Below are 13,393 nucleotides of genomic sequence, written 5' to 3'. Positions count from 1 at the left end.
TGCTGGTGCCAAACTGTATCGGTCTCTGCCGTTCCTTTAGGTTCATCAGATGTGTGGAGAGGGCGAGCTTGCGACATGGACAACGGCTTGCTCTCCATATTGTACTGCCCAGGCTTACATATTTAGACGGCTAGGACACAACACCCATGGTTGACCCTGAGCAACAGAGGCCCATACCATACCATATCATACCATATCATTCATTAAGCTCATGGCTTTTGTTTTACCTCAGTGCTCTTTGTTGGTAATAGCTCCATATCTTTGATTCCATTCATGATCAAGCATTCACAATCTCTTCTTTGAATATGCTCAATGTCTAAGATTTTGCGGTAATCCCAGCAAAACCATACTGAAGATTCACAATACACTGAGAGAAGAAATTTCTTCTTGTCTCTGCTTTAGACACTGTGGTGAAGCCTAAGCAGTATTTATTGTCTGCTTCATATTGGTACAATCAATTGGCAGAGGAGGACAACAATATCTGACTCTCAGCTGCTACATCGTGCTCAGCAGTCTGAATAGATGAAGGGTTAATTTTTAAGATTTTTATGCTCCCGGCAAGCACGCTCACCTACCGAGAATGCATCTCAGACATTAGAATGTATTTTGTACATGATTTTATGACCATTTAGAATTATTTCTATTCACTGCTTGAGGCAGATAAGATTTCCAAATGGGACCACAAAATCGATAAATTATTCCTCATGAATCATAATTATTTAGAAAGAACTTGGTCATTATATTCTTAATAGACTCCACCATTAAGTGTAAAATGAATTATGTTAGTTCCTGATAAACTCTTCTGGCAGTATTGATCCTATATTGAAAGCATTATTTTGCATTTATGATGAACTATTCTTTGATGGCCTCATTATAAATGGCTCTTCTTAAGATCCATGTGTTTTTGAGATCCAGTGTACTTGGTTCCTCAATAGCTGCTGAGGTAATTGGCCACCCACATTGTAATTCCTCTGGGCTTTGTACAAGCCTTTCAGAAAATTGCAAGAGCCACAACTGCCTTTATTTCTGTAATACCAAGCAAGGCCTTTCTTAAGTGTGTGAAAACATTGATCACTAATCGTATGCTGGAGTTGGTAATTATGTTGCCACTGGCAGTCAACCTGCTGCAATTTTCAAGAGGATCTAGTGCGGCTGCAACCAGTATGACTCTAATTGTCATTTTCTAATTAACCAGTGGTAGCGTTTTGTGTACTCTCTCACAAATTTTTTTGGCACTAGAGTTAGAAAGGTGCTGGAAAAGAAGATTTGATGTCCTCTTGGATGGGGCTCCCAGGTAATCAATAATACTGATACACTGCACTTCACCTTCAGATTCATTTATGACCTTTGTACTCTTGGACGTTTTGCTGTCTGGCAGTGTGAAAAACATCAGCTGATATGTTCAACCCCATTAAGTAAAGGCTGAGGCTCTCAGTGATTCCTGGTTGTTGATGCACCATCAATAACTCACTCTGAGACGTAAGAAACAAGATATCGGCTTTTATTGACTGGAAGAATGAACAACACTACATCCTGGAGAATGAGGCCGGGCATCAGGCCTCAGTCGCCTTTATACAGGGGTCAGTGGGAGGAGCCACAGGAGCAGTCAGCAGGGGTCTGTGGGAGGAGCCACAGGAGCAGTCCAGACAGGTATATGTAGTTCACCACAGTTGTATAGTTGTTATGTTAGTTTATTGTTATGCTATGTTAGTAAACTGCATGTCCTAGGCATAGACAGTATCTTGGGTACAAAAAAAAGAAAGCAGCCATTCTTTACATTGATGTAAACAATATATAACATGAGGAATAAGTATTTGCAATTTTGAATGTAACTGATGAAGGAATACTTTGAAGGACATTTGTTCTCAGTTTGAAGATTGTGCATTTCACACAATAAGTAATCTTGTGGTTGATTTTTGATTTGGATTATAGGATTTTTGCAGCAGTTTCTGTAACTAAAGACAACCTACTATTGAGCTTTATGTAACTCACCATTTTATTCTGTCCATATCAGAATAATTCCTTCCTGTGCAAACATGAGGAAATCTGCAGATGCTGGAAATTCAAACAACAACACACACAAAATGCTGGTGGAACACAGCAGGCCTGGCAGCATCTATAGGGAGAAGCACTGTTGACGTTTCAGGCCGAGACCCTTCGTCAGGAATTCCTTCCTGTCCTCATTTTGCCTCAGTTTTTCATTTTATTTGTTTCTATAATCTGGGTACTGGGTATGTCCCATAACCTCACTATTGATAACACACTCAGAGAAGCTTAATGCGCTTCTAACTGCTACTCAAACTGCTCTACTAACCTATATGGTCTCAATCTATCCTATTCCCTTTGTCCTATTCATCCTTCCTCCACATTCATCGTTGCTGAAAACAAGCTTGCTTACCTCCCCTTCTCCAATTCAGATGAACTGGCAAGATCCAGGACTGAAATGTTAGCATTTTCTTCCCATTTGCAGATGCACCCTGACCTGCTGAGTGTATCCAACTTTTTTTTATTTCATATTTCAAACATTAGCATTTTTGTTTACTTCCACATCCTAGACCCCAGCTCTGACTGCACAGATGCAAGAGTCAAACATCCCCAGTTTATGCTTCCTCTTCTTGCTCATGCTCAGAATTGCTGGGCTGCTAGTCCACCGTGCCACCTTTAGAACACTTGTGGCTTTTGTGAAGTTTCAAGTTCACTTCTAAAATTTCCAAGCATATTTTGTAAAAGAACTACCAGTTATGCCTCAAGTTCTGAAATCTTGAACAGAGAATTTCTACATTGACAACCAGAACTAGTCCATGATGTAATGCATCTCCTATTCTTCTTCCCTCATCTTCCAGACCATTTAAATCCACATGAGACGGTGTGATTACTGTTTTGGTGGGATTTTGCTATACTTTAGGGGCATATTAGTGATGTTGATCACAAAATTCTGACAAGAAAATCAGAATTACCCACTTGGAGTGTTGTGCTCAGTTCTGGTCGCCTCACTCCAGGAAGGATGTGGAAACCGTAGAAAGGGTGCAGGGGAGATTTACAAGGATGTTGCCTGGATTGGGGAGCATGCCTTACAAAAACAGGTTGAGTGAACTCGGCCTTTTATCCTTGGAGCGATGGAGGATGAGAGGTGACCTGATAGAGGTGTATAAGATGATGAGAGGCATTGATCGTGTGGATAGTCAGAGGCTTTTTTTCCAGGGCTGAAATGGCTGCCACAAGAGGGCACAGGTTTAAGGTGCTGGGGAGTAGGTACAGAGGAAATGTCAGGAGTAAGTTTTTTACGCAGAGAGTGTTGAGTGCGTGGAATGGGCTGCCGGCAACAGTGGTGGACGCGGATACGATAGGGTCTTTTAAGAGACTTTTGGATAGATACATGGAGCTTAGAAAAATAGAGGGCTGTGGGTAACCCTAGTAATTTCTAAGGCAGGGACATTTTCAGCACAACTTTGTGGGCCGAAGGGCCTGTATTGTGCTGCAGGCTTTCTATGTTTTCTATGTTTTTTCTAATTGAGATTGCACTGATAGAATGGCAGAGGAGTAACAGGAAAAAATATATTTCAACTCCAATTCAAGCAAGCGGATACTTGTGGAAGGCAATTAATCCCCTCTGAGACCAATTACTGTATTTTTTGTGGTTACTATTAGAACCTTTTTAAACTGGAAAGTGGATTCTGATGAGTGTTCAGCTAATATGAATTAGGACACAGTAGGAACATTTCCCCAAACATGTGATTGGAAACTTGGGAGAACTTCCCTCTATTGTTCCTTGAGAATTTAAAGGCTCATTTTGGTTGCTTGGGATGCTAGGAACATTGTTGCCCGGTGAAATGGCCTCTTTTGCTTTGTGCTAACTTTGGAATTTTAATTCTTTTGTGTACTAGATCCTATTTCCATCCCAGATAGTTGTATTCCTAAAATAACTAGACTTTTCAAACAGCCGTGTCTGAATCTTAATCCAAATCTTTTATTCATTTCATTTTTAAATCTTTTTATTGATTTCCAAATAAAGAATATACAAATCGGAAGAGGAGTTTAACAAGTAGATAAAATAAAAGACATATAAACAGCAACAGTAAAAACAAAAAGTATATAATATCAAAATCAAATAAGTAAAATATTATGCTGTTATATATACAATGGTCAAAAAAAAAACTCCTCATAGCAATCATGAAAGAAAAGATTGGAAATTTTATTGATAAAGAAAAAAAAGCCCCACTAACTAAACTGAAACAAAAAACAAAAAAAAAGAAAGAGAAAAAAAGGAAAGAAAAAGAAAGATTGGGCAGTCCAATTGAGGACAAAATTAGAAAAAAACAGAGACAGAAAAAAAAAACACATCCTTCCAGTCATCTCCGAACCTTTATGGATAAGGATTTTCCCCAAAGAGAATAGAGAAAAATAAATAAATAAAAATAAGTTAAATCATGTGAAAATATTGAATAAAAGGTCTCCAGACTTGTTCAAAATTAAAGGATGTATCAAATGTCCGGCTTCTAATTTTCTCCAAGCTTAGACATGACATAATGGAGGAGAGCCAATAGAAAACAGTACAAATCTTTTAGCAACAACATCTGTCCTATTATAGCTACCCTAGGTGCAAAGGAGTTTGATCTACGCATTTACAAAGCAACTGCTATACTGTGACACCAGATCACAGTTCTCTCTAAGCCACGCCATAATGAACTGCAACCTTGCACACAGCCGTTGTTGCCACGCAGCTGGAATTTACTTTTATATAATATTTTATTAAAGTGCCGCCCAGTTTTCAAGTTATGTAAAAAAAAATCCGGCACTGAGCAATGGTTGGTACTTATAGCTGTAAAAATAACAGAGGGAATGTTGCACAGAATTAACTTTACCGAAGAGATTGCAGAAAATATGGGGATTACTAATCTTTGTTTTGGGTCCAAGGTTGGGCTTAGAAATGGTGTTGAATCACTTAAATAAAAAATGTTTCTGGAAATGTATGAAGTGGCACACAAGTCAAACAGACACTCTATAATGTTGTTCAGTTAGGTGTTTCTGGGAGATACGTAGGAGTGTATGGTGCTGGAGCCTGCCTGAGGAATTCATTGGGTCAGGCAGCACTTGTGCAGGGAAAGGGATCGTAGACGTTTTCTGTCAAGGCCTCTGACAGTACATTTCTAAGAGCCTATTGTTGACCATTATCTTTAAGATTTTGTCGTTATCTGAATGCAGCTACATTGCTTGCAATAAATAATACATCTGCTCAAATCATTGACGTGACACAATTATATGGTTTTTTTGAAACTTACCCAAAGAGATTTCCAAAGAGATTTTTGGTGTGTGGTTTGCAAACAACCACAACGACAGTTTGGACAAAAGGTAGCTAAAGAAAAGGTAGAAAAGTAATGTTAGACATTAAATTCCAAAAATAGAGATGTTCTGTTTAAGTGTTGGAATTCTTCAGTTACTCAGAATAAATTTCCAAACACATTTCAGTCAAATGGAAAATAACAATATCAACAATACTTTATACTTATATAAAGCACATAAATACGAGGCAGGAATAAATATTCTATCTTTTGAAGAATATATCCCATCTGGAGAATAGGTATGATTATTCCATTATGGATTACATTTTTGCATCTATTGCTGGTTCAAATGCAGGGATCATTATTTCCTACTCTGAATTCTCCCATGCAGAAAACCAGATGATAGAGCTTGTCTTTACAAAATGCTCAATCACTTTCTTGACAATTGTTGATCTCTTGCAAAGACGCCAATTGTCCAATACTAGGGTAGTGTTTGCTATTCTGTGGGGGATAAATGGCCTCAATTTTAAATGAAGGCCAGTTTTCAACAGATAAGTTTAGAGGAAGTTCAGAAGTTACTTGCTGCAATAAAATCTCGTTGGATTATTTTTATTGGAATAAAACAGAGAATGCTGGGAAAAGCTCAGCAGGTCAGGCAACAATTTGGTAAAGAGAAGATATTACTATTTTAGATCTGGAACTTTAATTTTGCTCCAATGCCTTATTATTCAGGGCATCAAATGTTATGGGGAGAAGGTGGGAGAATGGGGTTGGGAGGGATAATACATCAGCCATAATGGAATGGCAGAGCAAACTAGATGGGTCAAATAGCCTAATTCTGCTCTTATGCTCTTCCTCAAATGCCACCTAACTTGTTGAATTTTCACCGCATTTTCTGTTTTTATTTTTACAGCTTCAGCATCAGCAGTTGTCTTTTTGGGTTTTCACTCACTGGAATATTTTTTCTCCTGGCTTGTGCATGACAAGGTTTGCGCTCTTACTTCCTCCATGTAATAGCCTATCCCCCAAAAGAACTTCTTGGCAGCAGGATCAGACGTTGGCCTGTGCCAACGGAAGAACGTTTCTACAGAGTTGGACTAACTCACACTCATTTTCTACCCGAGCTTTGTGTTGTGTGCGAGTTATAGGTACTGTGTTGTGCACTTTGGTCCAAAAGGAACATTGTTTTGTCTGTAAATGTGCACGTTTATGGTTGAATGACAATGAATGGGAACTTGAACTTGAACTTAAAACCAGTGTTGTTGATGATATCACTGTAACACGATAGTGTCACAGATTCAGGAGATCAAGATACTCAAGGTTAGTGCTGGAAAATGGCACTAGATAAAGCTATCAGCCATGATGTCATTGAATGACAGAGCAGACGCTAAGGCCGGCTCTACCTTCTCCTTTTTTTATGTTTTCATTTGTTATTAAGAACATCACAAGCAAAAGAAAGGCTGCTTTCGACACCTGCTTAAAATACAAACGTGTCTTCTGCCAGAGTCTCCAACAAGGCAAAGAACTTGGCTAGTTTTAACAAGCTGGTTGTTTGGCATCCACTGCCAAATTTGTCTAACCTCTGTATGAACTTGAGTCCTGTATTGAATGTTCTGTTGAAGTTGTTTTTTTTTCTTTTAGCATTAAGATAGTGGAGAATGTATTTTATTTTTTATAGCATGTCAACAGCTATATCATCTCAAAAATAGAGAAAAACAGAGAAATATCAAAGCATGATTTTTAGTGTCAATTATTTTAATCCAATGATCAATGAATGAGAGGGATAAACAGTCAACATTTCGCACAACACCCTTCAGGAGATTCTGCAGATGTTGGAAATCCAGAGCAACACACACAAAAAGCTGGAGGAATTTAGCAGGTCAGGCAGCATCTATGGAGATGAATAAACAGTCAATGTTACAGACTGACACCCTTTATCAGGACTGGAAAGGAAGAGGGTAGATGCCAGATGTGGGGGGAGGGGAAGGAGGACAAGTTGGAAGGTGTTAGATGAAGCCAGGTGGGTGGGGGAGAGGGGACAAAGTAAGAAGCTGAGAGTTGATAGGCAGAAAAGGTAGAGGGCTGAGAAGAAAGAATCTGATAAAAGAGGAGAGTGGACCATGGGAAGCAGGGAAGAAGGACGGGCATCAGGGGAAGGGAATATGCAGGTGAGGCGTGGAGATAAGAGGCCAGTGTGGGGAATAGAAGAACAGGAAAGGTGGGAGGGGGAAAATTACTAAAAGGAGAAATTGATATTCATGGCATCAGGTCGGAGGCTACCTAGATGGAGTATGAGGTGTTGCTTCATCGTGGCAGTAGAGTAAGCTATAGGCTAACATGTGGAATGGGAATCTACTCATTTCATTTACCAGCATCTGGTCCATCGTCTTGTCAATTCAAGTTCTCATTTAAATACTTCTTAAACAAGCCTTTTACGTCAATTTATTTAATTAAATTAGAAGGGGTTTTGAACTCACACCCAGGCCTCCGGATTGCCAGTAGTCACACGACTATAGTGTTGTAACTGGCATACTTGAGTCCTGAATGCTAATTGTCTCTGGGCATTGCCTCGAGTGACTCATTTGTAGAGAGATGGGTGCAATGAACTTTAAGGCTAAAGTGTTGGGGGTTCACAGAGTTCCATTCAGACATTCACGTTGTCAGGCATATGCAAGAAACATCTCTTTAGATGGGCCTCCAATCCACCTCATTAAACCCGACTAAACTTGTGCAACAACAGTACTGTTTCTTTATGCTGCTTGTTCATTAAGTAGGTGACATGTTCACTGTCACTTAAGTTACAGGAAGTTTAGCAGCTCACCGTTTCTCACTTCCTTTCTTGCCAAAGGACAAGACAGACCTCTAGACTGATCAAACTTAAAGAAAATAAATAAGAAGCCAAATGTGATGGAGTATTATTGCTGTGGAATCTTAACATCCCAATCAGCCTGAACGCAGTCCTGAAATGGATGCACCATTGTGATGTAGTGAACTGAATTTATTGGACTTAACTTTTCAGGGCCTTTGATACTGATCTTCGTCAGGCCTACTCCAGAAGTCAATGTGTTCCATTCCACTGGGCGCTCGAAGGGCAGTACAATAGTTTCTCAGGAACACTCCCTGCAGCCTCCCACTCAGTTCCTGCATTACAGGGGTAATTTTCTGTGCACAAGCTTGTCCTGCCAGCAGCACACATCAGCAATTCAGTCGCGTGCTGTGAATGGATTTTCAATCATTATTTTAAATGCCTAGAAACTCTGAAGCAGCATGTGTCTGAGTTTCCGACATGTGCAGCTGGCAGGCGAGGAGCTTCTGTGGTCACTCACAGTCAGTACACCGCCCTTCATTGCCAAACTGGCTGAGCACGGGTTCAATAAGTAGCACTGTTAAAGCAAAGTCGACTTGCTGGCTTTATCTGTACATGTGAATGTGGTTTAACATCTGTTAATCACAAAGAAAGGATCAGGCACAAATCCTATTATGTGCTATTCGTGCATACAAAGGTGATACGAGATTTTTGTTTGCTCGGTGCAAGATGGCCCATTTGCTGCCAATTCTCGTCAGGATCATGAAAATACATTTCAACTGTATGCAAACTGCTTAGCAACTTAGCTGATACTGTAGCACATGCATTGCAATGCTAAGATGTATTTAACATGCAGTGCTGACAGAGGAAGTCTACAGGACCACCCCATGAAGTAGGAACAGATTGTCATACTAGCACCCGCTTCAAAACACATCGAAGATTTCTACACAAGAAGAGAAATCTCTTTAATTTTCTGGTGCTACGAAATTACTTCCATGCACAATTTCTGGGAAGTTCATAGAAGACTGGAGCTCATTAGATTTGTTTTATGAAACAGATTTTGCTCATGCCTGAATCTGAAAAAAAGAGTGAAAGTATTTCTAACATATCATAAGGTACTTTTAAAAAAGGTGCTTTTTCTCAGTTGCCAAGGTTTATTTTCTTTCTGAGTCTACATTGTTAAATGATATACTTCTAAGTATTCCAACATAATAAACCGTTGTATGAATATATGCATTATTCACCATATATCTTTGTTTTTTTGATAAATTTCTCATCCAGAAATTACAGATCTCTTCTAATGGTGTTAAATGTCATTGAAACATAGAAACATAGGAAACCTACAGCACAATACAGGCCCTTCAGCCCACAAAACTGTGCTGAACTTGTCCTTACCTGAGAATTTACCTAAGGTTACCCATAGCCCTCTATTTTTCTGAGCTCCATATACCTGTCTGGGCATCTCTTAAAAGACCCTATCGTATCCGCCTCCACCACCGCTGCCAGCAGCCCATTCCACGCACTCACCACTCTCTGTGTGAAAAACTTACCCCTGACATCTCCTCTGTACCTACTTCCAAGCACCTTAAACCTGTGTCCTCTCATGCTAGCCATTTCCGCCCCAGGAAAAAGCTCTTGACCATCCACACGATCAATGACTCTCATCATCTTATACACCTCTATCAGGTCACCTCTCATCCTCCGTTGCTCAATGAAAAAAGGCTGAGTTCACTCAACCTATTCTCATAAGATATGTTCCCCACTCCAGGCAACATCCTTGTAAATCTCCTCTGCACCCTTTCTATGGTTTCTACATCCTCCTTGTAGTGAGGCGACCAGAACTGAGCACAGTGCTCCAAGTAGGTTTGACCAGGATCCTATATAGCTGCAGCATTACCTCTTGGCTTCTGAACTCAATCCCATGATTGATGAAGGCCAATACACTGTACGTCTTCTTAACCACAGGGTCAACCTGCGCAGCTGCTTTGAGTGTCCTATGGACTCAGACCCCAGGATCCCTCTAATCCTCCACACTGCCAAGATTCTTACCATTAATACTATATTCTGCCATCATATTTGATGCAGCAGAATGAATCACTTCACATTTAACTGGGTTGAACTCCATTTGCCACTTCTCAGCCCAGTTTTGCATCCTATCAATGTCTTGTTGTAATCTCTGACAGCTCTCCACACTATCCACAACACCCCAACCCTTGTGTCATCAGCAAATTTACTAACCCATCCCTCCACTTCCTCATCCAGATCATTTATAAAAATCATGAAGAGTAAGGATCCCAGAACAGATCCCTGAGGCACTCCACTGGTGACCGACCTCCATGCAGAATATGACCCATCTACAACCACTCTTTGCCTTCCGTGGGCAAGCCAGTTCTGGATCCACAAAGCAAGTACCCTTGGATCCCATGCCTCCTTACTTTCTCAATAAGTCGACTGGTCTACAATCATCGATGTGTTTAGTCACATCCTCAAAAAATTCAATCAGGCTCGAAAGGCATGACCTGCCTTTGACAAAGCAATGCTGACTATTCCTAATCATATTATGCCTTTCCAAATGTTCATAAATCCTGCCTCTCAGGATCTTCTTCATCAACTTACCAACCACTGAAGTAAGACTCACTGGTCTATAATTTCCTGGGCTATCTCTACTTTCTTGAATAATGGAACAACATCTGCAACCCTCCAATCCTCTGGAACCTCTCCTGTTCCCATTGATGATGCAAAGATCATTGCCAGAGGCTCAGCAATCTCCTCCTTCACCTCCCACAGTGGCCTGGGTTATTTCTCGTCTGGTCCCGGTGACTTATCCACCTTGATGTTTTCCAAAAGCTCCTGCACATCGTCTTTCTTAATATCTACATGCTCAAGCTTTTCAGTCCACTGTAATTCATCCCTACAAATGTATGTGTTGGATGTTTCTTTATTTAATAATCACTGGAGTGAACACAGGTTACTGTTGTGCTGACTTGGAAGTTCTTTGAAAAGTCTTAAGGACTTGGAAAATCAAAATGATGTTTGGCCAAAACTATTGTTTTTAGTACTATGGTGCTCAATCCATTTTTGGTGGTGTACTTAAAGTGTCTGATTTAGGAAAATGCACAAAATAATAAAGTGGTAGTGCCTTTCCATGAAGTTCAAATATTTGGCACCTGTCTAGATCACATATGTTTCAAATTACTAATTGCTATGCAGTATTGGCAAAGAACCCATATCTCTGCTTTTGTCTGTTCTATACAGCTGCCATCAGTGTATCTGCAGACTATTGTGTCTCACGATATCTAATTTTTCCCAGCTGAGTCAATCATTAATACGTGGTTTCATTGGGAAAGAAACCTGGGATGAATTTCTGCTCTTCCATATCAACTTAACCAAATGTACCACAGAGCGGGTGAAGAAGGTGAATGTGAAGGACGATCATCATTTATATATTTACTTCCCCTGCCCCATCTGGCTTTTGTTAGGGGGAATGAGAAGACATAATGGGGTCTGCACTGTTCAAAGTCTTCCAGCAGGTTTAAACCTACTCCTTCCCAATTTAACACAAAGTACACTGCTTCTTTATATTGCCACGCATACACAGTTACTTCTCACTCATTGTTGTTGGTATCTAATGCTGCTGTCTGAGATAAAATCTTTGCAAGTGTACATGCCATTTCCCTTGGATGGTGAATACCAAGACAATAAGATTCAGAGTATGGTCCTCAGTCTGCATTTAATTACTTGAACACAGTGACAAAGTTACAAATGTTCAAAGTAAATTTATTATCAAAGTACATATACAGTATGTCACCATATACTACCGAGATTTATTTTCTTGAGGGTGTTCAGAATAAATACACAGAAACACAATAGAATCAATGAAAAACTACACACAAAGAGAGACAAACAACCAATGTGCAAAACACATTTTGCAAATACAAAAAAAAACCAAAATAATAACAAATAAATAAATAAATATTGAGCACATGATTTGTAGAGTCCTCGAAAGTGAGTCCGTAGGGTGTGGAATCAGATCAGTGTTGGGGTGAGTGAAGTTATCCACTCCACAGTAATGTTACAATTGACCAGACTATCTTTTCAGTTAGTCTGGAGAAAATCACCCCTTGTTCATAGATCTAAGCCACAGCTTGTGACTTATTTGAGGGTTAATGCTTCAACTAACTCCCTCTCGTAAACTTGCAGAGCTGAGCGTATGTTAACCAGTCATGCTGTTTAATGAAAAATGTTAATTGTTTACACATTAGTTACAAATTGACTGCTCCTGGCTGTTGTTGTCATTCCACAAATTTTTGCTACTCAGTCGCTTGAAGTTTCCAAGCGCCACAGACGGAGGTGTGGCAGATGCTGAATTAACACTTGCTTCAAAACTTTCATACAAGTTGGGTTGCTAACAGGCCTTGGTGCACCTGTGGTATTCCCTTCATCTATCAAACAAGAAGTGTAGAAGAGGAAGAAAGCAACATGCAAGGAAACGGAAGTAGAAGGAGGGAACACAGACTAGATTGTTATGTATATGAAGAATAATAAGGCATCAGACAGAGCATTGAGTAAAGGGGTTAGGAAGTTCTGCTGAAATTTTATAAGATGTTGGGGAGGCTATACTTGGAGTACTATGTACAGTTTAGGTCATAGGAAAAATATATTCAACTAGAAACAGTGCAGAAAAAAATTACCAGGATGCTGCCCAGACCTGGGGGCCAGAGTTAGGAAGACAAGTTACGTAGAGTGGATTTTATTCAGGTATAGGATTGATTGTTTTTTTTTGCCAACTTCTTCGCCAAGTTCTCCAGTATGCTGTCAGAAAACTTGGTGCCTTCTCTGCCAAGTTTAGCCATTCATCTACCTCTACCACTAAAGCCTCACAGTACCCTTCGCAGACAAATGCACTTCCCCTTTAAGAGATGCAGGCAACTTTAATAATGCCAACACATATTACATTTGTGCCCACTGCTGATACTTGTGGCCAATTACTAAGTTTGTTAGTGTGGAAATTCATAATCTTGAGCAAGCAATGTGAAGAGGTTCTGCTGCTTTTGATACATCCAGTAGATACAGAGTATTGCAAACATAAGCTACTTTTCGGCTGCTATTCAGTTGAGTTCCCAGGTTTTGGTCCCCTTTAGCTACTATCATTAATGTGAACAGTGGAGCATTGAGCTTTGAAGTATTGGAGAATTGGGAGGTCTAGGAACAAGTAAACCTACCATAGAGGTGAGGCACTCTGCTCACTCTGCAAATGCAAATATCATTCAACACTGAAAGATCAAAGAGGACACTAAGCGTTGAGTTG

Source organism: Hemitrygon akajei, chromosome 13, assembly GCF_048418815.1.
Source record: "Hemitrygon akajei chromosome 13, sHemAka1.3, whole genome shotgun sequence".
Taxonomy (NCBI): domain Eukaryota; kingdom Metazoa; phylum Chordata; class Chondrichthyes; order Myliobatiformes; family Dasyatidae; genus Hemitrygon; species Hemitrygon akajei.
Note: the sequence above shows the minus strand (reverse complement) of the source record.